This window comes from Cervus elaphus, chromosome 7 (assembly GCF_910594005.1).
Source record: "Cervus elaphus chromosome 7, mCerEla1.1, whole genome shotgun sequence".
In the NCBI taxonomy this organism is placed as follows: domain Eukaryota; kingdom Metazoa; phylum Chordata; class Mammalia; order Artiodactyla; family Cervidae; genus Cervus; species Cervus elaphus.
Genome location: NC_057821.1, coordinates 24,974,814 through 25,001,810, shown reverse-complemented (window position 1 = coordinate 25,001,810; position 26,997 = coordinate 24,974,814). Strand labels below are relative to the sequence as shown.

General features: G+C 44.2%; 1 long non-coding RNA gene across 1 annotated transcript; it reads right to left on the bottom strand.

Annotated features, from left to right (window-relative positions):
* Positions 1 to 12,185: 12,185 nt before the first annotated feature.
* On the bottom strand, positions 12,186 to 26,134 carry LOC122697182. The gene is made up of 2 exons (XR_006342010.1): positions 25,401 to 26,134; positions 12,186 to 13,727 (listed from the first exon to the last, which is right to left on the bottom strand). It is a non-coding gene; the product is annotated as an uncharacterized LOC122697182 (long non-coding RNA).
* Between the last annotated feature and the right edge of the window lie 863 nt (positions 26,135 to 26,997).

Sequence of the window (26,997 nt, the reverse complement as noted above, 5' to 3'; positions counted from 1 at the left end):
AAAAAAACACTGATAACAATACATATCATTCTAATTCATACACAAAGGAATGCATTTAACTGTTATAATTTACATTTCCTTGAAGACTGACATACACAGAAAATTTTTGTGGAAGGAATTATTTCTATGCTGACATCTGGGGCTGTCCAGAGGTGGGCTAGAATTTTTAATTTGTACATGGGAGACTGACTCAAGACCTGAAGAGAATCTTCTTCTAATAATTCTGAATGAAGGAAGACTTTAAAATGAGCTCAGCCTCAAATGGGTACCTCAGAGAGAGCTCCCAAGGCAACTGGCATCTTCAGTGATGAGAGCAAAGCTTTGGGAAATTGTGCTTACTATTTGCAAAGAATGTTCCAGCTGACCCACTAAAGTTGTGTATTGACCCACCAACTCCTTCCAGTCACTCTCAGAAGTAGATATCATCCTTATTTTGGGGGTGAGAAATATAAAGACTAGAGGGTTAAAGAATGTGCCTAGAATCATGCCATTAGTAGGCTGAACAGTTGGGCACTGAACACAGAAGTCTGCATATAGAGTCTGATTTCTTCACCACCACGCTGCCTTGTATGTCAGAAATATTACTGAGACAAGGTGGCTGGTCCCATTCTAAGCCTTCTTGACATTCAGAGTTTATTCTTCTTACTTTGTACTGCGTGAGATAATTATCTGTGACTTGCTTTCTTAAAAATCTCTTCTGCTAGAATTTAAGCTCCCTAGGGCATTTTTCAGCCTCATTGACACCCTCTCTCTAGGAAATATCATGTACATTTGTCTGTAGACAGTATACACGCACTAAGTATTTGTTAGCTGAGTGAATGAATAGCCTTAAAATTATTGTCTTTTTTTTCCCAGTAGGCATTTGGCAAGGGGGCCGGGTCAATATCCGTGTGGTCAGATAATGAGAGGCGAGGTGAGAGGAGGTGAGCACCAAATGGATGGGCTACAGGCAGTGAGTGGGAGTTTAGACATTGTCTTCCCAGTGGGTGAAGGTCCTGGCTGGTGCTTCCACACTTGTCCTCACTCTCCTCCTTCATTGCCAAGGGCATATTCTTGATGCTATCTTGCTGAATCTGTGAGCATGGACTGGCTTTCCCTGGCCTGGAGGAGAATGGGTCCAGATAACTTGGTTTAGTCATGAATCTTGACGTCAACAGACCTTGGGAAGCATCTAAACCTAAGGAAGCAGGTGTGAGGAGATGAAGGACTTCGGTCAAGGATGAGGCTCGTTTATGAGCTTCCTGCTGTCTCCCTCACCAGTCAGCGCTCTTTTCAGTGTGATGCATGGTAATTTTAAGATATGCTAAGAAATTTAAGCCAATTTTTCTAAATTGGCAGAGCGCAGAGGAGTATGTGTGAGGGACCAGTTTCTCATCTCAGACTCTTCCCTGGTATGATAAGAGGAGGACTCCGAATGAGACCTCCAGGGTCCCTTCAGACCCGCATGGTGCAGTCATTTGAACCACATGTGGAATTGTAAAAATTTTTTAAAAAGAAACAGTGAAATGAATTTTAGTAACATATCTTCTTTAACCCAATATATCTAAAACATCATTTCAACATGTCATAATATAAACAAATCATTAATAAGATATTAGAAAAGACTATATGGGCCAACACACTATAATACAATGCCATATGTGATACAGTGGTTAAAGGGAAATATAGTTCAACCAAAACAACAAGTTTGTATTTGACAGAAATATTTTACACTGCTTCAGTTGTTTCTTTTTTTGCTTTTTAATTTGTTTATTTTTTAATTGAAGGATAATTGCTTTATAGAATCTTGTTGGTTTCTGCCAAACATCAACATGAATCAGCCATAGGTATACATATGTCCCATCCCTCTTGAACCTCCCTCCCATCTACACTGCCTCAATTTTAAGTTTAAATTAATTAAAATTAAATACAATTTCAAATCTACCTTCTTAGTTCTGCTAGGCACATTTCAAGTGCTTAATAGCCACAAGTAGCTGGAGGCTACCATATTGGATGGTGTAATTTAGAAAATCTCCTTGAGTGGCCCTTTGTGATAATAGACGACTCTTGCCATTTCCTTCTGGGTGGTTGTAACCTATACGTGTCCAGGGCAATCCTTGGTTCATTATCAGACCGGAGGACTTCAGGGAGAAAAATTTTCATTCTTGGGTGCTGCTTGATGTGCTTGGCAATCTGTTTTTTAGTTTGTGTTGGTCTTTTGGGATCTCTCCAAACTTACGTTAGAGAATACTCCATGAGAGTTCGTTCTTTCAAGACAATAAAGTCTAGTTGTTTTTTAAAAGTCAAGTTTCAGGAGACAAATCCTGGTGAGGCCGCTTATGGGATATGTGACCTTGTGCAGATGACCTACTCTCTTCTTGCCTTAGTCTTCTCATCTGTACAATGGGGATTGCAATAGTATTTCATAGGGGTTATTATAAAGTGACAATGCCTTTATATATGTAAAGTACTTACAAGTGTGCTTGGCACACACTAAACTCTTGGAAAATGTTAGCTATTGCTATTACTTTTAAGCACAAGTTCATGCAATTTCTGAAGGCCAGGGCTCACCGGGTGTCATTTTCTCTGCTGCAGACACGCCACACGCTCCACCTGGATAATGCATATCACCCTTTAGTTTAGATTTCACTTCTCCAAGGGAAACCTTCCCTTACTTCTCAGACCGGTTTAGGTGCCCTCCTATGGGCTCACATAGCACCTTTCTCTCTGCCTTTTATAATCCTTATACTCTGTATGTGTTTATTTGCTTGTTTAAATCTGATCTGTGAAGGTATATTTCTATTTTGTTCTCCATTGTATCTTCTAAGCCTGGCATATAATATTCAGTATAATGATAAAAATAATATTAGTAGTAGTTAGCATTTATTGGGAGAAGGCAATGGCACCCCACTCCAGTCCTCTTGCCTGGAAAATCCCATGGATGGAAGAGCCTGGTAGGCTGCGGTCCATGGGGTCGCTAAGAGTCAGACACGACTGAGCATCTTCACTTTGACTTTTCACTTTTATGCACTGGAGAAGGAACTGGCAACCCACTCCAGTGTTCTTGCCTGGAGAATCCCAGGGACGGGGGAGCCTGGTGGGCTGCCATCTATGGGGTCGCACAGAGTTGGACACGACTGAAGCGACTTAGCAGCAGCAGCAGCATTTATTGAACATGCACTAATTAAAGTTCACCAATTAAAGCAAACTCCAGGAGACAGTGAAAGACAGGGAAACCTGGCATGCTGCAGTTCATGGGGTCACACAAAGAGTTGTACACAACTTAGCAACCAAACAACCAAGTTCACATAAGCCTCAACCATACGTTTTTGAGGAAGGTATTATTATTTCCATCTCATAAATCAGACTAACCCTTAGGGAAGTGAAATAAATTTTACAAAGACAGCCAGATAGCAAATGTCAGAGCCAGGTTTGAACCCAACTTGATTCTGAGCTCAGATTCTCAGTGGGTCATCTGGCGTGGGTACCCCACAAACAGTACTTTCTAGTAGAACCTTGGCAGGTTCGACTAGAATCCCTCATTTCTGGTTCAAAGATTCAAGAGGCTACTCTTTATGTAGTTATACCAACTCTCTGAAGTAATCCTCTTTTAGTCTCCTGATGTTTGCAAATAGCCATGGGCAGCATATTTTATGCTGGAAGGACTGAACAGTGTCTTGATTCATTGAACACTACCACTGACTCTTCAATGCTTTAGCTAAAAATCGAATGGGACTGAAATCTGTGCTTTTTCCCCCCAAATTCTTTGAATCTTATTTGTGAACAACTGCTTCTGTTGGCTTGGACATAGTTTATTCATTGTGAAAACCTGGTTCAATGTACATCCTACAATTTCTAAATATTTATTAGCATTATTCCCTGGAAATGCTGAGTAAGTGCGTGTGTATTATTAGAGTAAGTTCTTCTGTGTTTAAACCCTTGCTGTCAACACTTTAGAGAAGTTCTAGAGAAAAAAGGAAATTGTCCTACTATTTACCAGGGTTTGACAAAAGTCTGGGCTTAACAAAAGTTGTTGAGAGATGCTCTTCTTGTTGTTTCAGATGCAGGAAGCATTAGACTAGTGGTAAACTGTCCTTCCTACCATCAGCTGCTGTCATCTGGTGGCAAACGTGAGAAGTAGCAGAAAACTTCACTGTCCACAGGAATTTTCTTTTTTGATGTTCAGTAAAGTGGATTGGGGCTTCCCTGATAGATCAGTTGGCAAAGAATCCGCCTGCAATGCAGGAGACCCCGGTTTGATTCCTGGGTCGGGAAGATCCCCTGGAGAAGGGAGAGGCTACCCACTCCAGTATCCCTTGTGATTCAGCTGGTAAAGAATCTTCCTGCAATGCGGGAGACCTGAATTCGATCCTGGGGTTGGGAAGATCCCCTGGAGAAGGGAAAGGCCACCCACTTCCAGTATTCTGGCTTGGAGAATTCCACGGACTGTATAGTCCATGGGGTTGCAACGAGTCAGACATGACTGAGCGACCTTCGCTTTCACTTTCAAAGTGGATCGAATGTTTTCACTGTGTTTGCCGTTAGCAAATAATCAACTTAAGTGCTTATGACAAAGCCAGGATTTATTATAAACTAAACCTCAGCTCATCTTTCTTTAGCCTATATTAATAATAACCAATATTGGCTGAAAGTGTATCAAAGACCAGGACCTGGTTTTGGTGCTTTATGTGAATCACCTTGTTTAATATTTATGAGACTTCTGTGAGGTGGCTATCATTATTATCTTCATTTTAACCCACTGAGGTAACTACTGGCTGAGTAATTCACCCAAATTACACCACAGAGAAGTGGTAGAGCCAGAATCATAATCCAAGAGATTCTGATTCCTGCATCCATGATCTTTTTTTTTTTAATTAAAACTGTTTTTAGTGGAGTATAGTTGATTTACAATTTTGTGTTACTTTCTGCTGTATAGTGCAGTGAATCAGCTATACATACACATACATCCACTTTTTTTTTTAGATTCTTTTCCCATATAGGTCATTACAGAGTATTAAATAGAGTTCCCTGTGCAAAAAGCCCAATTTTAAACACTTCCTCCAGTGGGGGTTTATAAGTTAAAAGTTGTACCCATGATCTTAACCATTGCTTTACTGTGGAATCTGAAGCTAAGATAACCAGAGGAAGAACAAACTGGATGTGGGACACTTGAGTGTGAATTTTAGTTCCACTGCCACCTCCTGTAACAATTCCTTGTTCCAAAAAAAGAAATATCTGTAACTTATATAATATTGTACACCAACTACGCTACAAACACACAAACCAACCAAAAAAGACTCACATCAGCAGGATCTGAACTTGGTCCTGTTCATCTCCTCTGGGTCCCTCTTTGTTTTCCATGAAATCATGGGATTGGATAGCAGTTTTCAAGCTGTTTTTTGCAATATGCTAGTGTTTCCACATGTGATGGGGTCACAGAGAGAGAGATGAAAGGGAAGGGGGTTCTTGGCCAGTGGGGTTGGGACTCTCATGCCTACTCCTTCACATCTTTTACATGACAATCTCCTAATTAACTTTTGGGTTCTACAAATTGCATAAAGGCTAAAAAAATTTTAGAAACAAGAGGGTCAAACTCTCCTGGCAACTCCAGAAATATTTGATGGAAGGACCATCTCTAGACAGTTGCAGGTGGGAAGCGTCACCAAAACACCAATGATCTTCAAGAGAGGAGCAAAAGAAATCCATTCCTCTGTGGACAATCCCATAGCACTGTGAAAGACAGTTATTTCTGTAGAGTATTCAGAATATATACTTATAATATGCTTACAGCAATAACAGAGCTCTTTGTCCATCGGCGAGAACCTAAGAGGAAGCCTCTTTTATATTCAGAATAGGGTGCAGATTTAAAGGAAAATCCTTTGAAAACTTTTAAAGCTCTTTCTTTGGGGGAGCATGGTTTAATTCGACAGAAACAGAAAAGAAACAAAGCAACCTATCAGTTTTAATGTTTCTAGCAATTTTTTGCCTGCCAAAAATGCATCAATAATTATAAGCATACTTATATCTCATTTTACTTGAGCTTGTATTGTCTTGATTAATCGATACTTTGGTTGCTTATGGGATATACAATCTTTGAAAGTTTTGGTTCTGGGTAATATATTTTACTTCAAATATTGAAATCTGTGCCCAATCTGACCTCAGAGCCTAGTGCATAGCAGGTATCCAGTAATTGAGGAATATTACTGTTGAGGAATATTATTGTCCTTTCACAAAGGAGCATGCTACATTGGAAACTACCCAAATTAATTCTCTGGCTCTGAGGTCTACTGAATATTCACTTACTTGTAAAGTTGATTTTTTAAGTTTGCTTGTTTCCCCCATTTTATAGATACAAAAACTGAGGCCAGGAAAATGACATTGTTCCACTGTGTTATGAAAAGTCGGTCAAGGGGAACCAGAACCTAGGTTTTCCTGATGGTTGGATGTTGGCTATCTAAAAATTCAGTTTCCTGAAAGCCAGTTCACCATCAGCCAATGCACTGTGCTTACTTGTTTCAAGTATTTAAAATATTCAGGTTTGCGTGACCTACTTTCACAGCTGCGTTTTAAGGGGTGTTAAATTGATTCTCTCCCCATCACCTGCCACCACACTTGGATACTGAGGGTAGGGGGAGGTGGAAGCTGAGGAAGGGAGGGGGGCTGATGGGGGGCTGGTTTACAGACTAAACACTGTAAGACATTTTCATTTTCAAGAGTGTACTAATGAGTCGTCATGAATATATTCTCTCTTTCCTTCTTTGGATCATGGGATTCTTGATTTATTAAATGTCACTGGTTGGCTTAAGATCTTTCCCCCTCCCTGTTTTGTTTTATTCCCACTTTCCCTTCTCGTCTCCTCCTACGCTGCCCCCATCTCTGGCAACATTAAAATGAGTTTACTGTGTACCTTTTTGCTTGTCTGTGATCTTCTAGACTGGATATTGTTTTGTGCACATGTATTAACTTACTCAAAAGGTATTGTGTTACAGATCACATTTTGTTTTCATTCAGCTCTCTCCAGACGCTGTTAGAGGGCATCCAAACTGTTTGGAGCACATGTTGTCCATTGCTTCTTACCTCGAGGTGCCCACTTCACCCAGCCCCTCCCTCTGTGATGGAGGCAGCCGCTGCCTCTGTCTCTACCCCAAGCGAGGGGGCAGTGAATATCCTCGTGCCTACTCTTTTACAGACTGAATGGGCAGAGCTTTAGGCTGTACACCTAGGAGCAGGAATTCGGAATCATCAGAGTTCACATGTTTCTATTCCAAGAACAAGAATTCCTGACGTTTCAGTGGAAAATTCTATAAATAGATGAGACCCACTTAACCTTCTGTGAAGAAAGAACTGAAAACTGTCGGGGTGGGGGGCGGGTGGTGGTGGGGGGTGTGGCTGAAAATGCAGCTATTGTTGTTTTTTTCCCAGAGAAAAAACTCAAGAGGAAATGGGTTTTCATAGCATTAGAGGAATTCATGGGGAGAATGAGGGAGAGTTTTCGGTAGCAAGATTCTGTCAAGGATATGTATGAAGCTTCTTTCCTTGGACAGAGGATGGTCAGGGCAGGGTCCACACTGGGTCTTGGGCAGGGAATCAGAGGGTCACTCTATGGGGGTAGAGTCAGTGTTCAAATTCAGCCCCCCACCGCTTCTGTCAAAGAGCTATCAGCCTTTTACCCAAGTCAAGGTCATATTTAGATGATTTTACTTACAGAAGACCCCAAACTGCATTTCCAATCATGACCTATGCTCTCTCTTCAATATTTCTACTGTTTTGAATGTGGATACCACTGGGGAGTAGAAATAGGGGTTGGGGCAGAGGAATACTATTTTCATTAAAAGCTTTAAAAATGTGAACTTTGTGTATATGCAGCTTTGAGAAAAATAAAAATTAAAAAAATATTTTAAAAAACTCTGCTGCTTATTTTTTGTTGTATAAGTAATACCTACCCACTGGGCAAAATTTAGTAAATTCAGAGAACTGCTCCCAAGCTTCACCATCTAGAAATATTTATGACAGACCATTGTTATAAGCTTCCCAGGTAGTGTTAGAGGTAAAGAACCTGCCTGCCAATGCAGGAGACATAAGAGATGCAGGTTTGATCCCTGGGTCGGAAAAATCCCCTGGAGAAGGGCATGGCAACCCACTCCAGTATTCATACCTGGAGAATCCCATGACAAAAGAGCCTGGTGGGTACTGTCCACTGGGTCGCAAAGAGTTGGACATTACTGAAGCAAGGAGATCCAACCAGTCAATCCTAAAGGAAATCAGTCCTGAATATTCATTGGAAGGACTGATGATGCTGCAGGTGAAACTCCAATACTTTGACCACCTGATGGGAAGAACTGACTCATTGGAAAAGACCCTGAAGTTGGGAAAGATTGAAGGTTGGAGGAAAAGGAGACGACAGAGGATGAGATGGTTGGATGGCATCACCGACTCAATAGACATAAGTTTGAGTGAGCTCTGGGTGTTGGTGATGGACAGGGAGGCCTGGCATGCTGCAGTCTATGGGGTCACAAAGAGTCGGACATGACTGAGCGACTGAACTGACCTGAAGCAACATAACACACATTGTTATAGATTCTTTCATATTTTCTCAACATGTACATAGACATATTTTTTCAAACAAAAATGAATCATGTCATTTTGCTTTTGTCACTTAAGAATATAGCTTTAGAATAAACTCCTAAGTCAAGGGGTATTCATTTGATGCTGTGTGAATTGGGATCCCTTTGTTTCCAAGTGACAGAATTTCAGTGTTGTGTGTCTTCAGGAAAAAGGGATACAATTTATAGGAATGGGGCCTTGGGATTAAGTAGATGCAGGACTTAAATGCTTCCAGGACTCTCTATCTCTTCTCTCTTTGGTTGCTTTTTATGTAATCAGTTCACTGTTCTCTCTTACTGAACACTGGCAGAAAATATTGGGACCTGTTGTGGAATTTCACATCTTTCCATCTGAACTCTCCAAAGAAGCATATCTCTGATTTTTATGGACCTCAAATCCAAAGTCCCACAAAAGGGCACACTAGGACTGCTCAGATCTGATAGCACTGTGTGGTCAGGAAAGGCTCTCATAGAAACCTGGTGAGTGAAGAGGAGGAGGAATTTTAAGAAGAACAGACAAAGAAGAGAGACCGCTATTAACAGAAAGGGAGGATTCAGAGCAGAGAAAGTAATAGCATCTTACGTAGACATGTGAGGATAAACTATACTTTAGTGAGTATTGGGATTCCCTGGAGGCTCAGACGGTGAAGAATCTGCCTGCAATGCAGGAGACCAGGGTTCAATCCCTGGTTTGGGAGGATGCCCTGGAGAAGGGAACAGCTACTGACTCCAGTATTCTTGCCTGGAGAATTCCATGGACAGAGGAGCCTGGCAGGCCCTAGCCCATGGGGTCACAAAGAGTCAGCCATGACTGAGTGACTTTCACTTTCAGTGAGTACACACCATTATTCACTCTACACAGCAATGTAGTGTCTGCCCGTTGGCCAAAGTCTTACAGCTCTGGGACTATCATCAACAAGAGTTTCATCACACGGGATTTTTATGTTCCGAACTCCTGTGCGATAGATGGCCCTGGCACCATTTCCCATCATCTCCTCCTGGGGAAGAGCACATTCAGCACTTTCTGCTCGCTGTCTCCCTCTTAGAGATACTGCTTGCGGGATGTGGGGGTGGGGGACACTTTGAAGGTGACCCAGAGCTGTCAATTTTGACCACTGTGACGTTGTCATATGCTGTCTCTTCCTGGCACAGGTATGATGACTATACAGGAACACACACGAAAGGACACAGAAGCCAGAGCAAAACCACATGCCCCGGTGGGTGGCTTAACCTAGATTTTGCCCTGAAAAGCGACCATGGCAGGATGAGCAAGCCCAGCCTTCAGGCACGATGCCCGGCTCTGACTGAGCTTGACTCCTGACTAACGCACAGTCTGGGCTTGTGGGACTTTTGGACAAAGATGTCAAGACCATTCATAGTTACCAGAAAAAATGCTTTCTGAAGGGTTCTGCCTTTCGTTTTTGGTGGCTGGTGGAAGCACGGATACTTTTATTCTTCTTCTGGTTTTATGAAAATCAGACAGAAATGTAAATTTCACTCATATTTTCAGGGGTTGAGACAGGGTGGTATGTTGAATTTGGATGCTCTAGCCTGTGGCTAGAGATGCTTCCAGAAAGATGCAGTGGCCAGTGAAATGGAGCAGAACCCTGTGGGGCTCCAGGGCACAAACGCCTTTCTGTGTCTTCCCCCTTGACCATTTCTTGATTACGGGTAACAGCCTTCCTTCATGCTCCCTCCATGATCTTCCCTGAGTTCCAGCAGAACAGGTTCTAACAGTCGCCAATTAGGGAAGGGAGGGGATACAGAGGAGGAGCAGTCAAGAAACGACAGTGCAACCTTGGAGTAAAGCTCTGGTTCCTCAAGGGATATGTGTGTGTGTGAGGGCTCAGTTGTGTCTGATTCTTTGTGACCCCAGGGACTGTAGCCCAACAGGCCTCTACGTCCATGGGATTTTCCAGGCAAGAATACTGAATGGGTTACCATTTCCTCCTCCAGGGCATCTTCCTGACCCAGAGGCTGAACGCATGTCTCCTGTGGCTCCTGCATTGGCATGCAGGTTTTTACCTGGCGCCACCTGTGTATATATGGTTATGTATAGCCCTAGCTCTCGAGGGACATACGTAACAGTATCTTTGAGCTGTTTTGCAGATACTGAAACCCTACTAGGTGGGAGAAGTTAAATGCATGCTCCTATAGGCACATAGACCCCAGACCTGTTGAAACCGGAAGGTTGATGATGCTGACCCCCATTTACCTCACCTCCTACCAGTCAGAAAAATGCTCATGAGCTGATCAAGCCCTCTTTGAAACATTACTATAGAACTCCACGCTACCCACTCCAGGTGGGGACACACAGTTCTGAGGACATTAGGCTGCTATGGCCCCCTTTGCCTGGCAAAGCAATAAAGCTATTCTTTTCTACTTTATGCAAGACCCTGAGATTTAATTCAGTATTGGGGTGCAGAGGCCAGATTCAGCTTCACCAAAGGCAAGGGTGAGTGGATTTAGACGGTAATGTTTGCCTCCTGTCCTCTGAGTAGTGTTGGACGCCCTGTGACCTGCCAAGGGCAGGGAGATGCTTTTATAATCACCCAGCAGGTGGGAGGAAGTAAGTGTCTTTCAAGCCAATCCATGTGTGGGTTGCCTTCTTCCCAACATAGACCAAGATATTCTTTACATACTGTCCTGTTTCATCAGGTATTTTAGCCATAAAATCCCAAATCTGCTAGTGTTCTTGTCCACACCTGACATTGTCCATCTAACTTTTACCCAAATGATCTCTGCCTGTCTGGGTGGAAAGTTCCCTCCTTGTAAGGTGAACCCAATCATGTTTGTTCTCACATGGTTTAAACCTCTGTGAGTTTGAGTGCTCTGTCACTGTGCCTCGGGATCCTGCTGTCTCTCCTGAAGGAGATGAACATCTAGCTCTTGTGGAAGGCAAGAGCCTGGAGGCAGAGCCAGCTGGCCAGCATCCTACCCCTATTCTGGGATTGTACCAGTGTACTGCATTTAAAGAGATAAGCAGAAATAGTCAAACCAGAGATCACATGATCTCATACTTTGCGTTTAGAATGAAAAATCAAGGTGATCACTTATTAAATAAATTTTTATTGAACATCAGCTTAGTTTCAGGAACATTTCAGATACATTGTCAAAGACTTAAAAGTTTGTTCTGCGCCCAGCACTAGTTTTATACCTTTACATTTTCATTTTGTTTTCATGAAAACCTTGTGAGGTAGACACATCATTAATATTTCCATTCTACACATGAGGGAATCTAGGCCTAGAGAGGTCAAACAATTTGCCCAAAGTGGCACAGTTGGTGAGGGGCAAGGATGCTGGGATCTGCCAGGCAGTCTCATTCTGGCGCCTGTGTCTAAACTCCATACGCTATGGCCTTCCTATACTCAGAAGGACAAACTGATTACAGATGTGGTTGCAGACTGGCATTTTGGCAGTGTTCTCAAATGAGTTTTCCAGGCAGGATATTTCTTTAAGGTAAGATGGTCAATCTCATGTATGAACCATTGATTTTTTTTGTAAAACTTATTACATACTAGTAACACATACCAGAATGAAGGCATGCTACATGATAGTAGAATAGTTAGAATATAAAATTACTCTGTAATGAGGTTTCACTGATTTTTTTTTTTTTTGAGTTCTGTTTTAATTAAAAAGATCTGGTCTTTGCCTTCCAGTTATGAGTGCCCGTGAACACAACATTGTCTTTGAGCTGTTGTATGTATAACAGCCATACACCACCAGCTGCCATTGGTTGGGGGCTTGTATGTCGCTCTTGCTAAGCATTACCTTTTAAAATCCTCAAATTGACTTTAAGTATTATTGTCCCCATTTTACAGAAGAGGAAACTAAGGTTTATACAAGGTTAACTGAGGCTCAGGGAGGCAACACCAGGACTAGTGAACAGGAGGGGCAGGATTCAAACCTGGTCGCCCTGAGCCCCCAGGCACATACACATAATTCACCAAATAAGCTTCCCCGTGTGGAGACTTGGTGGCCCCGGGCATCGTGAGAACACACTGGTGTCAGAGGACAGCATGTGAACACAGGCTTCTGTAATTCCATCAGCAGATATAAGCCTAGCTAAAGTACTGGGCATACCCCAAGGAACACTGTTAAAGATAGACTTTTTTTGGCTACGCCATGCAGCATGTGGGATCTTAGTTCCCTGACCAGGGATCAAATCCACGTCCCCTGCATTGGAAGTACGAAGTCTTAACCACTGGACTGCCAAAGAAGACCCAAAGATAGAAATTTTGAAAAAGAAATTGGAAGGCAGGTCAGGATCCCTTCTTTAATAGCAGGTAAAAATTATTGCGGGCTTTCCAACTCCCTTACATGTATTCTCATTCCCTTCCTCATAAAACCATATGTGCTAGGTACAATGGTTGTTGTTATTCCCATTTTATAGATGGGAAACTGAGTCACACATATATTTCTTAGTGAGTAGCTCTCTTTGGGTGGACTTGTTAGTAGACAGCGTGCCAGGCTTCTATGATGGGCTGTGTAAAAGAATTATGTTTTGGTTTGACAGAAAAAAGTCAAAATTCTGTAAAGCAATTATCCTTCAATAAAAAATAAATAAATAAAAGAAAAAGAATTACGTTTTGGAACCAGTCATGCTGTGACTTGCAATTCCATTGCATTGTGCTATTTTCGTAGGTCCGATTTCTTTACTTAGACTCTTAGCCCCTTTGAGCCGGAGCCCCATCTTCTAAGGGTCATGCTCTCCCCTGGGTGGTCCAGGGCTGAAGCAGAGCGCATCCTAAAATTCTTACTGTGTGTCAAGAGCACGTGAGTGGGTCTAGCTGTGGGTGCAGGCACAGAAATCTGTGTGTGGAAAGTAGAACTCTGGCTCACTTTTGAAGCCAGGGCTCCCCTTTTCTCCCTTCCTGGGAGCATGAGAGTGTGATAACAAAATCAGTCATTTTCTTAAGAGAAACGGTAGTAGGTACTTTCAGCTACAGAAGGCGAATTTCTTCTGTTTCTCCAAGGACTGGGCTTTGCCAGCCCTGCTGTAGCTGGTTGAAGGGGACCAAACCTCTCAGGAAGACGGACTTGGTTCCGTTTGACCAGCCAGAGCAGGGGGCAGCTCCTGGGGGAGGTGACTGCAGCCTCTAGGGCGAGGATTCTTGGTGTGTCCCGAGCATCCCTGGTTCAAGCCTGCAACACAGAAGGAGCTGGCATTAGCATGAATCAGATCCTGGGAGCTTGCCTTGCCCAGAATGTTCTCTCATTGGGTTTATGAAAACCATAAGTAATTTGTATTTTGCATTGCACAAGATTATTTCTTTTATCCTTATTCTTTTTTCAAATATGAAATTGTGAGGAACTAATATGATGTAGAATTGTAGAATTTGGAAAATAAAAATATCCCACATTTTTCCCTCCTCTGATTTTCCAAAACAAACATTCTGCAGTAAGTTTTTGAATATCTTATATCATAGTTTTTAAAATAAAGTTTATAATTTTAATTCAAAAGCAGTATATTTATGAAAGAATAAATGTAACATGTGTGTAAATTATGACACACAATGATTAAATCAATACCCCAAACAAACAACTGTTTACCTTAGAAAAAGAACTGGTGAAATCAATACTGTGGAAGATTTCTGAATGCTTTTCCCAATTTATCTCTTTAGTTTCCCCTCACAGGGAAGAATTATCCTGAGCTCTGCTTTTCTTACAATTTAAATGTTCTTCTTTACAGTTTTTACCATTTTTGCACGTATTCCTAAATAATATATTGCTTGTCTTTTTTAACATAATAGTATCATACAGGAGGTATTCTACTGTGATGGTATTTTCACCTAAAATGGTATTTGTAAAATTTATCCATATTTTGTGGCATCTGTCATTTATTAATTTTTATTATTTTTATAGTTTTCTACTATATGAGTATATGTCAGTTTTGTTAGTCATTCTCCAGGTGATAGAGAGTGAGGTTGTTTGGTTTCGACAAATGGTCAGAATTGATTAAATGGTTGCCACAGGGAGGTTGGGAAATCTTTGATTCTTATATTTTTTAAAGGAGAAGTCTGGGCTCCAGTGTGTAGGAACCTGTAGGTTGACCTTACAAAGGAAAAGCAACATTGACCAGTTCCAAACACCTGACGGTGGGCCCAGAGATCTGCTAAAAACTGCTCTTCAGGTGAATCTGATGCAGCTAAAGTCTGAGAACTACTAGGTGAGCAGAGGTACCCTTTGGTTTCTCTGTATGTCTGGGAAAGTGTGGCCAAGGGGTCAAGGAGCTGATTAAAGAGGGTATCTTCCACAGGAAGGTGGCCTGGCTATCTTCATCATGCATTTGAGCAGATGAGGGAAGAGATAAGAAGCAAGGATATTTTGAATGGTGCTGGGAAATTGCTCTTGAGGGTGGGCTTTGCCAGCCCTTTATTTACTCTCCTTGATGAAGGGAGTGCAATGAAGCAGAAAGCCTGTGGCCTTGGAGTCACACTTACCTGGGATCAGATCCCATGGATGCCTCCTGGCTCTCTTGCTTTTTAGAAGTTAAACCTCAATTTATGCCTCTGTGCAGTTGGGGGAGCATACCTACCACACCGACCTATTGTAAGGCTTAGTGGAAACAGAGGAAAGGGGTCCAGGGGACCCTTTCAGGGGTCATGGGAAAGTCCTAGGGACAATCCCCACTGCTTTTGAGGTCAAGAGTTTCACTCTCAATGCCAGTTTGTCCTTCACACGTTTCCCTTCCCTTGACTGCAAGTATTTTCATTTTGTCTCTGAAGTTGTGGAAACCACTGATGGGCTAAGGCAGAGCTGGTTTACCTAGCCAAGCAGACCTCTGCCAGGGGCGTCCCAGCTAGAGAACACTGCCTTGGATCAATAAGACACCCCAGAAACCAAAGTGTTCAACCAGGCACCAGAGAAGTGGCAGATGTGATGGTTGTGGTGGAGGACCAAGGGTCCTGTCAACTGTGACTGGGTGCAGAGTGATGCTGGCGCAGCCTTTCTTGTTCTGAAGCCCCGCCTCTTTGGCTGACATCCTGCAACTCTGCAGTTGAGCACCTCATCTTTACCCTCTGCTCCACCTTGACACAGGTGTCTTGCAGCCACAGCTTATGGTTCACTAGCTCTTCCCCCGGCTACTGCTATCCAAGCCCAGCAATCCTCTGGTTCCTTCCAGGTAGCAAGGGTTAGACAGGCAGCCATGGGGGTGGAGGTCAGCCAGGTGGAAAAAGTGCATTGTCCAGCTCTTCAGTCAAGCCCCTGGTACTGCCATTTCCTCAACTCAGAACACTGGTCTTCATCATCTCTCTCCTCTTCTTCACTCGTGTCCTGCCTCACTCACACATTACAACTCCAGTTTCTGAGCAGATGACGTGAAATCAATCTTAGGGTAGGAAAAGGAAAACTATCTTTGGAGCAAATGTGATTTAAAAAAGGGAAGGGCTATTACTGAAAAGAAGCACAACTTGGAGTCATCTACCCATTTTACAGGTTTGAAGACAAAGCAATGCTTGTAAAAGAAGGGCAATAATTTTCTTTGAGAGATAATGTACCATCATATACCCATGTCAGCAACTTCAGTCCAAGCACCATGATATAAAGGAAGGGTTCTTCAACCTCGGCATATTGACTTTTAGCTAAGTCTCTGTTGTGGGCGCTGTCCTGGGCATCGTAGGGTGTTTGGCAGCTTCTCTGATCTGTGCCCACTTGATACCAGTAGAACTGCCTCGTTACAACCAGGAATGTCCCCAGACATTGCCAAATGTGCCCCGGGTGGGGGCTAAGTCACCTCCAGTTGAGAACTGCTGATCTAAAACTGTAAGTTTCTCTGTTCCATCCTGTAGCTGCCCCATCTGTAGTAATTCCCCCACATTCTTCTAAGTTTCCCCCAGTTTTCAAGGAGTCTGGTTTGGCTGCCCTTGAAGGACATCTGGTGTCTGGAAGAGGCAGGCAGGTGATGTCACCTGGGTTGCTGCAGTCCGGGGAGGGGTCCGGCCCCTTGTGGTCTGGGCGCTGCCGCCCAACGGGGATGGCAGCCTTCAGGGCTGACCACTCAGCCTTCACCTGCCATCGGCTGTGTAAACATGGCGGCCCCTCCCTTCGTCCTCTCCCTCCCTCCTTATCCCAAGTCCTCATTCTGGGGCTTCTCAGGTCCAGTTAACAGCCCCTTCCTGTGTATCTCAGCACACATCCACCCAGTCTTGTGGTGTCTCCTTTGGTTGTTTTGCTTGAGAACTTGTAGAAGTTTAGTGTGGTCCCAGCCCTCCTGTCACACACTCACCTAACAAGAAGGAAGCAGAGCCGTGGGTTGCAGGAAGCCCCCCCTGGGGCTGGGCGTCAGTGAGGGAGGGAGACCCTTCTCAGAGCTGGGGTTAGCTGATGGCTGAGCCTTGGGGGACCACAGTTTTTCCTCATAATTGAGGCTTTCCTCTCTACTTCCAGCTCCTTCCTGGTGTGGATTCAGGCCCTTTCGGGTCAGAGCTGGGAACAAAGGGGTTCAGGGAAGAGGAAAGAAAAGAACTAAGCCAACTGGATGGGTGAATCGCTATTCTAGCACCTGAAACCTCTTCCACGGACAACCTCCTTCAGTACTGCTTGGTGACGGGTTGTGATACAAAGAGGAAAAGATAGCAGGGGTCAGGGGACTGGCTGTGTGATAAGGCTGGATTCCCTGAGCCTCACAGCTCCTACCCATCTGCAATGAGAACCCTTGGAGATGCAAGAACTGCCCTAGACACCAGTGATGATGAAGGAAAGTGATTCAGCCAAGCATGAAGGCTTTCCGGATCAGTTTGGTTGGTAGAAACATCTTTCAGGAGCAAAAGGACAGGAGGAAGGAGCTTGGATGGTGAGGGCTGACCTTGTGACAAAACTGCAGGTCATGTGTACTGTCCTTGAAAGAGGAGCCAAGTGTTGGGGGACGGCCACGGAGGGCACTTGGGGACCACAATCAGTGTGCCTGATCCTAGGGTGGAGGATGAAATCTCAGGAGGAAGAGAAGGGATGTGGGGAGAACTCCAGGCAAGATTTGGAGGCTCTCCCTTTCTCGGTGAGGATACCTGTGGGCGCAAGGCCAGGATGGGGAAGAGGGGACCAGGTGCTCTGGGTGGGACCGTGGGGCCGAGGAGAGGCGCTCGCCGAAACCACACACTTCCTTACATTCCATAGCAAAGTAATCCGTATGGGGATATAAAGAAGCATGTGGCCTTGGGAAGCAGTCTTGGCCCCTGCCTGCTTCCTTCATCGTCCGGATGCAGCCCCACATCTCAGATGGGGGCCCCTCCCACTCTCCTCCCCCTCTAGGTGGGGAAGCTTGGAGGGCAGGGCTCCCCGGATCTCACACCATCACCCCAGCATTCCCCTCAAACCATCCTGCAACACATCTGTTGTGAGGCATAGGGGTGCTTTGGGGTGGGGTGGGGGGTTTCCAGCCCTTGCTCTACTGTTTGCTCAGGAAAAAAATGGCACCCAAGTTTCTCTGGCTTATTTTCATTGAGTTTTAATGTATCGAAACTTTTATTATTACTATTCACTAATTTGCCTTGGTTTTATACAGGTCAATATGATTCTGTTTTGACGTTTGGAATCCCATGAAGGAAAATTAGAGAGAAAGAGAAAGAGAGGGAGAGGGAGAGAGAGAGAGTCGGCGACAGAGAGCATCCTACAGAGATGCTATTCCGCACATGCGCAGTGAAGGACCCCTGCTTGGACCATAGCAGGCCTTCCTGCGCTTCCTACTGCATGTCTGTCGTGGGTGCAGTTGATGGGCCGCAGCTGCCACGCAGCATTCCGAGCACCATTGTTCATTGTTGGAGGAATCTTTCTGTTCAGCTTCTGCTCCCCCTCGCTCATCACCTGCCCTACGATCTGTGAGGCCCAATCTGCAGAAAAGTGAGAGCTGCTGGCAGCTGGGGAGTCACCCACAGTCTGGACAGGCCACCCCGGCTGAAAGGTGATGGGGTTTTTCAGCTTCAGAGGATCTAACACTCTGCCAGGAAACAGAGAGGATGCGGAGGGAAGAATTGTGCCCCAAAGACGGTTTGGGCCTCACAGTGTTGACAAGGGCAATCAATGAAGTCTAGTAAAAGTAACACAAATAAGAACAAAAATGTTTTCAAGCGTATTCTCTATGACAGAGATGGTTTTTGGTGCTCTGACAAGTTCCTTGAATCCTCCCTACTCTATGAAACAGCTGTTACCTTCATCTGGTTTTACAGATCGGGTTTGTAGAAATGAATCTGTTCACACATATGTAAATATAAGTCCTTAAAAAAGTGAATCAGGTTGGAAGGACAGTCTTGGATCCACATGGAGATAGACTTGGAAGTTGGGAATTCCACGGGAAGCAAGGGAAGAAAATGTCTAGAGGTTTTATACTCTGTGAGCTGTACCCTTGAGGTGGTGGCTTATGTACCATACTTTTTCTCAGGAAAATGACTCCCCAGTCAACATCGTTATGGCTGATCTCAGGAATTATCCAATAACTCATTTAATCCAATCCAAGAGCTTATGCATCAGCTTCTGCTGTGAAAGCAAAGTTGTCCCCCATAATCAAGTACAAACTTAGTGTGAGTGAGAATGTGGGACTGTTCTTTCTCCCCCAGGTTTGGGGGCTGTGGTCAATTAAAACAAGGGCTGGTGGGGAGGAGAGACAGAGGGACCAATTAGAAGATGTACCTGTGCCTTTGAGAAGATCAAAATGTCTCATCTCTTCCACTGAACCGGAGAACTCAGAGTTGAATACAGGTTCATTTTAATTGGTTAAATCCTTCACATCTAGATCTGAAATGCACATGCATGGCACGTGCTTTTCAGGAATAAGGATTTGCATAAGTGAGAGAGACTGAGTTTTTTGGTCCTGAGAACTAGAAAGAGCCAGTTTTAAGGGACCTGTCCTTCATAAACCAGCTGAGGGCCAGAAGGTGATTAATTCATGTAAGGATACAAAAAAAAAAAAAAAATCAATTTCCCAAGAAATGATGCCAGAAAACCAAGACCATGCTAACCATCCCCGGGATGAGACTGTCTCTAGCATTTGGATGTGAATTATTTTGTCTTTTGGTCAAGCCCAATCTCATATAGTCAAAAGATTATTTAAAAGTTCCTTTCAAAATTTCAGAAAAAATCAACAATAAACTTTGAATAACCAAATACTTGATTGAGTCTCATCTTACTTTTCCACGTCATCTAACTTAAAATGTCAGGAAGGAAATTCATGGAAGTTCATGGAACAGATGTGGAAATGAAGGGAAAGGTAGGCTGGAAAAACCAAACAAAGCAAAGAACTGCAATAAAATCAGAATCTTTCAGACCAGGCATAAATGGGAGGAAAAAAAAAATCTAGGCTAGGACTATAAAAACATGTTTCTGAGTGCACAGGGCAAGGGACATTGATACAGCAATTGGCTTTAGGTCTTTTTCCCAGATTATTTTTTTAGCTTCTTACCTGCCCAAATCTTCTGGCTTTGGCTAGTGGTGTTAGTAGGAAAGATGGGGAGGGATGTTGTGTCACATGGCCATAAGTGTGCTTTATGATGTTGGTGACATCACTACCGTTTCTCTTTCATTCCTGTAATAGTTGTATAACCCCATCTGCCCACCACAGAGTGGGTTAAAGATTAATGAGATAACACATGTGGAGGGTCTTGAGTTTCTTAGAGCAGGCCGATGGCCGTATAAAATGTCACTCAACATGTTATTGAAAACAAGATTTATTTTCCCCTCCTTCTGCCCTGTAGTCAGTTGATCACAAGACTTAAATTTCCCTCTTTCTTGAGAAACTCCATTTAAAAGCATTCAGAAATTAAGTAACAGTCAAGGTAGCAGGAAAAGCATAAGCAAAAATTAGAATTCTTTCCTATTTCTTTCACCAATCAGGGCAGTATTTGAATATGAGTGTTTCAGAAACAACATGAGAAGGAGAGATGGTGGTTTCCTATGAATGCCTCAGAAAGACTCTTGCATTTGGGCAAAATCAAGGGTGAGCTAAGACAAGCAGAGGTCTGAAAGGTAGACAATGGAATCTTCAAGATTACTGATGGCAGAGGGTTATAGGCAGGAAGAACCTGGCTTGGGCATCTGTGCATTATGGCTCTGTGATTCTGAGCAAGCTACTTAACCTCTCTGAACCTGTTTCCTCATCTGTAAAGTGATTGTAATGCTCCTGATTCAACAGGAGGCTTCAGTGAAATATCCAACCAGTCCATCCTAAAGGAGATCGATCAGTCCTGGGTGTTCATTGGAAGGACTGATGCTGAAGCCGAAACTCCAATACTTTGGCCACCTCATGTGAAGAGTTGACTCATTGGAAAAGACCCTGATGCTGGGAGGGACTGGGGGCAGGAGGAGAAGGGGATGACAGAGAATGAGATGGCTGGATGGCATCACTGACTCGATGGGCATGAGTTTGAGTAAACTCTGGGAGTTTACTCCCAGATGGACAGGGAGGCCTGGCATGCTGCGATTCATGGGGTCGCAAAGAGTCGGACACGACTGAGTGACTGATCTAAACTGAACTGAACAGTGCCATGAACCCAGTATTAGAAGTCTAATAAATGGTCTCTATCACTCTTGTTACTACTATTCAATATATTCTTTATTAATTAATATTCATATGGCAACAGAGACTACCCACTCCATGGAAGTCCTTATGTTTGACCCATTTTAAAGAGTTTCATTCACGTGACAGTTGTCCAAGGGGTGGTTCTAAGATATTTGGGAAAGCTTAAATATTTTCAAAAAATGGATCTTTCACAATTTTGGTTTCCCTTATTTTAAAAAATCCCATTTGTAATAATTTCATATGTCTGAAAAAGATTTGTTAAGGAAGGGGATTCATCAGTATCATATCTGACAAGAGTCAATAGAGGTTCTGAATATCCAGAGCTCCAGTCTCGTTTTCAGGACTTTGAGGAAAAGACATGAATGGTGAGATACTCAGACTGTCCCCTTATCCATCTTAAGGCCTTGCCCTCTGATGACAGAGCTGACCCTACCTAGTTAGCCCTTTGCTGGATGAAGAGAAAGCAAGACTGCTGGAAAATCACCCCCATCTCACTCTCTGAATTTCGAGTAGAAGCATCTTAGTTTTCCCTCTCCCTTCTCTGCCCCATAGAAAGGCCTGATAACAGTTTCTTACAATAGAACCTGAAAGCTGATGCTTTTATGGGGATTAGGATCCTTCTGGCGTCTGCAGGAGGAACAATCCACACAGACGCATCTACCCGGGAGTCTGAGCTCTTGTGACCTTCTGTACCAGAATCACTGCCGGTGTGCTGGTGGCTGCCATGAAACAGAAGCTATTCCGGAGTTCACCGAGGAGCAAGCCAAATTATTTGGGGCTTACCATCATCTGGCTGAGGGGGTAGGAAATAAAGCAGTGGCCCCTCCTTTTAAGGCAAGCCTAGGTTAATGTGTGGAGACAGAACCTTCTTTTTCCAAAGGCTCAGCCAGACATCTTGCTATTTTTAGAGGACTGGCCAGTCCTGAATGTTGATTCCATCGTGGGCATGAGCCCGATTTTAACTTCCCAGGGCCAGCCAAGAGCAAGGGCAGCTCCCAAACCCATCTTCTCTCCCTGCAGGCACCCTGCCACTTCTCTTGGTGGCATTTCACCATCACTGCTGTGCTTACCCTGTTTCTCATCAGAGCTGGAGTGCTGAACTGGTACTTCAGGGGAGGCTGGGGCAAGGGGATGAGGAGAGAGAGCCAGCATGATACTAAGTCACTTACTTCTTTATGCTTCCAGCCATTCTGTGAAGTACCTTTCATTACACAGGATGAAACTCACTCCAGCAGGTTAGATAACCTGGAGGCAAGGAGTGGTTAGGAAACACCCACATCACACAGCTGATAAATAACTAACCTAGGATTTGAGGGACCTCTTTGACCCAAAGCACACATTCATTTCATGTGCTATATATCCCAACCTCATCTGAGCCTAGAGCCATACAGGCACCTATTAAAACCCCTGTTCCCAACATCCCAGAGCCACAGAATCAGAATCTCCATGGGACTGGCCTGGCATCCACATTTTAAACAAGGTTCTTCTAGGGGATTTCTAGGCTCTGCAAATTTGGGAAAAACAGCTCTAGGAGAGCTGCTTTCAAACTTGAGAGAACATTAGAATCATAAGGGAGCTTGTTAAAAATGCAGATTCTTCTGTCTTGCCCTCCAAAGCTCCTGAGAGAAGCCAGGGAGCCCGGGCTCAGGAATCTGCATTTTTGTAACCGTTCTCAATTGATTCTGCTGCAAGTGGGCAGAAGATTTTGAAAAACAGGGACCTAATAATAAATAAGAAAGAGAGAAGTAGATACTAAAGTAATGAAATCATTTAATACTGGAAAGGACTCATTTGACAGCCGTCCAAGGAAAATTATTTAGTTTGGATTTAAGGAAGAATTTCTTGCCGACATGACGACAAATGGGTGACCTCTTTCTACCATGTGAAGAGTGAACATATTAGTAGTAGAAAGGGGAGCAGGCACTGTGGTCCACACCTGGCCACTGACATCTTATCTTTCCCATGTTTCTGCATCTCAGCTTCTACCTGGAATGTTCTTTTCCTTTTGCTTATCTTTACTAGTTAAAGTTTCTCTCAAATCTCAGTTCAAAAGATACTTGCTCCACTAAGTTTTCTCCCAGTTTCCCCTCTTCTTCTTCTTTGTTTCTATTGTTGCACCTGTCATTGGGTGTGCATCACATCTCACCCTGCTGTTGGATTCCCCGGGTAATGCACACATTTCCTCACAAAAAGGTCCAGGACCTGACAGCTTTGTTTTTGATTCCCCACACCGCTCAGTGAAGGCCTTTTGCTCAATAAGGGTGGAGGGGATAAAACCATCACCACTGCTACTCTTACTACATAAGTGTTCTCAGCACTGTAACAAGCTACTTTTACTAAATATTTCTATTTTGCCGATGAAGGACACAAGGCAGTGATTGAGAGATGGTTGTTTGTGGAGGGGTCTCTTTTAGAAGAGATAGCGCTGTAGGCGACCAGAGTCCAGTCTGTAGGGAGATCTGAGTTCTGTGTTAAGGAAAGAGCACTTTTAAAAACCTTAAGCTTCGAATTTGGCATAACGAAGTCCCCTGGAGGGGACTGTGCAAAGACACAGAATGCCGGCCCCCCCGCCAGGAGTGCCTGACTCAGTAGGTCTGGAAGTGAAAGAAAGTGAAAGTTGCTCAGTCTTGTCTGACTCTTTGTGACCCCATGGACTATACAGTCCATGGAATTCTCCAGGCCAGAATCCTGGAGTGGGTAACCTTTCCCTTCTCCAGGCGATCTTCCCAACCCAGGTCTCTCACATTGCAGGCAGAATTTTACTCTCTGAGCTACCAGGGAAGCCCAATAACACTGGAGTAGGTGGCCTATCCCTTCTCCAGGGGATCTTCCTGACCCAAGGATAGAACCCAGGTCTTCCACATTACAGGCAGCTGAGCTATGCCTGGGAAGCAGTAGGTATGGAGTGGGATCCAAGACTTGGCATCTTTAACAGGCTCCTGGGTGATTCTGATGCCGCTGGTCTGGGAACCACACTTGGGGGAGCCACTGCTGTCGTTCAATAGTGTTTGAACAATTCAAGGGCAAAGAATCAGCCCTTACATTCCAAACTTTCTAAAAACGAGGAGGTGAGGGAGAGGAGTAAAACCATACAGAAGTCAGGAAGACGGGAGCTCCGTCCAGGGTGCGGTTGTAGGAGCTTTCACCAGTGAGGGTGCAGAGAGACACGCAACATTCCAAAGACAGAAGCCCAGTTTATGAAGTTACTAAGTGACTAAAAGAGTTTTTAGCTTGAGGGGTTGTACACAACTGGGGGCCATTTCTTTGGCTCCCAATTCTTACGAATAAACTTCAAATGGGGTTTGCTGAAGAATGGATATAGAATGAGGTGGACATTTTTCTTGAGAAGCTATCTCAGCAGAGGGTCCACTGATATATGACCTCACATTGTACTTGCAGAGGGATCATAATGATAATACAGCATGATAATACAGAATATTGATAAAACTCTGTAGCTCCAAAATCTCTCTTTTTTTAAAAAAAAGTGCACCTGTTAAATTGAGTGAGGATCAAGAATTGCTTAAGATCCAGGGAACACATTAGAGAATCTGGTTCTTGTCCTAGTTTTCCAAAGAAGTACATTGCTTAGGGACTTCTCAGTTTTTTAATAAGATGTAACACTTCATATCGTCTTAGTGGGGACATCTGTGGGGTCATCGGAAGAAAATGCTCCCATTCAGCGATTATTTGAGATACAAGACAGATTAGAACTAAATGCCTTTGCATTGCTTTGAAGAACATTTCTACATACATTCAAAATAACCAAGGCACTGAAAGGCAAGAGGCCAGTTCAAGGTCACGTGCTCTCCGAGTCTCGTCCATCCCTTCCGCAACCCTATCTCTTCTTTAGGCCATGGAGTAGCCCCTAGGCAACTGTGAAATCTCTACTGTCTTCATAAACTCTCTGTCTTTTCCACCCACCCTCCTTCCCCTCTGCTTTTGCTTCAAGCCCCAGCACACAGAATCGGGTTCGCTGTTGGGACCCAGCCGACAAGGCACTCCCACACACCAATCATGCGGGCTGGGGCGATTTCTCGCCTCCAATTCCCCTGGCCTGGCTCTGCCTGATGGAGCTGGATTCCAGCGATGTCCTCCCCCGCCCCTGTGGGATGCAGACGTGAAGCTTCACCTGCTTCTGGAGACACCGTGGAACTGGCTTCAGATGACAGAAGCAGGCTGCCCGCAGGGCTTCCCCAAAATGCACAAAGAGAGAAAGGCAGATGGGCCAGGCAGGAACGGCCAGAGGACAGTTAGAGGAGAAAGCCCTCCCCCTACCCCACCACCCGTGGGAGCAGCTCTGTACCTACCTGGGGAAAAGTTGCCGGCGGGTCCCTCCTCTGTATGCCTTCTTCCCTGGCAGGCTCCAGCCCCGTGGAGGTGTTTGGAGCATGGATTTTTTTTTTTTTTTCCCAGAGCTAGCAGTGTTGGCTTGCATTTCTATGCCTTCCTGTCAGAATTCTCTCAAGGAAACAGCAGCTGGTGAGCTCAGAAATGTCAGTCAGAATCTTGGCCTAGTTTGGGGCCTTGAAGATTCTTACAGAAAGTTAAAAAGGTTTCTGGGCCAGTGTCTCCTCTGGGTTTTCCCTCTCCTGCTTCTCACCTTTTCCATCTTCTATTTTATTTATTTATTTATTTTTCATTTTTACCTCAGGAGCTGGCTACTTAAATCGTCTGCCTCTGTCTTTCTGATGGTTCCCTTTTGAGTCTGGCTATGGCGCTTCTCCCGGTCAGCCAAACTGCCTGGTGATTTTCTAAGCATTTAGCTTGTGCGCTTACTCCTTATTTTGTCTTCTTACTTGTTCCCTTTTCCTGTTTCCTCCTTTTCTCTTCACGCATGTCTTTTTAATCATCATTTCTCCTTATTTGTGACGGGTCTGCTCACTGGTCCTTTATCCCTTTAGTTCTGTTTTTTTTTTTCCTATCTTTACCTCTCCTTGTGTCCTGCCTAGCTCTGCTGCCCCCTCTCCACCTGTTCCCCGGGCAGGCTTGCTCTCTGCTTTCTCCGTCTCTGCCCTCAGAAGGCCAGCCTCTGCCTTTTGTACCCTCCAGCCCTCCGCCCACCCCCGGCACGCTCTCCCACCTGTTTGTGTCTTTTAAGGGCCTTGGTCATGTCTATGCCTTCTGTCCACCTCAATCACTGCAGTGACGGGCCTCTGAAAGCTGTTAAATGACACCTCTTCAGCTGTCCCCTCGCAAGGAGAAATGCCCTTCGCTAAACCCTTTCTCACACAGACCAGTCTATAGTCATGCTTCCGTTTATGGAATACACTGAAATGATGCATCTATTATTTTCAAGAGTACAGAACAGAAATTTATTTTGAGTGAATGAATCTCCATCTCTCAGCACTAGGTTTCTTTGAAGTGATGTTAATATATAGCTTTTCTGGTAGTTCAGATGGTAAAGAGTCCACCTACAATGCAGGAAAACTGGGTTCGATCCCTGGATTGGGAAGATCCCCCACAGAAGGGAATGGCAAACCACTCCAGTATTCTGACTTGGAGAATTCTATGAACAGAGGAGTCTAGCAGGCTACACTCCATAGGGTTGCAAAGAGTCAGACATGACTGAGCGACTTTCACTTCACTAATATGTAACACCTCCGATACAGTCCTTTTAGCTTGTCTCAATTTTGGCCATTTTTCAAACCACTGTGTTCCTAGTGGACTTATGGAAAGCGTGGCTAGCTGGGGACGTGAAAAGATGCTGAGTTACGTATATTTAGTATGTCTGTGTGTGTGTGTGTGTGTTTGTGTACGTGCTCAGTTGCTCGGTCGTGTCAGACTCTGCGACCCCATGGACTGTAGCCCACCAGACTCCTCTGTCCATGGGATTCTCCAGGCAAGAATACTGGAGTGGGTTGCCATTTCCTACTCCAGGGGATCTTACGGGCCCAGAGATTGAAC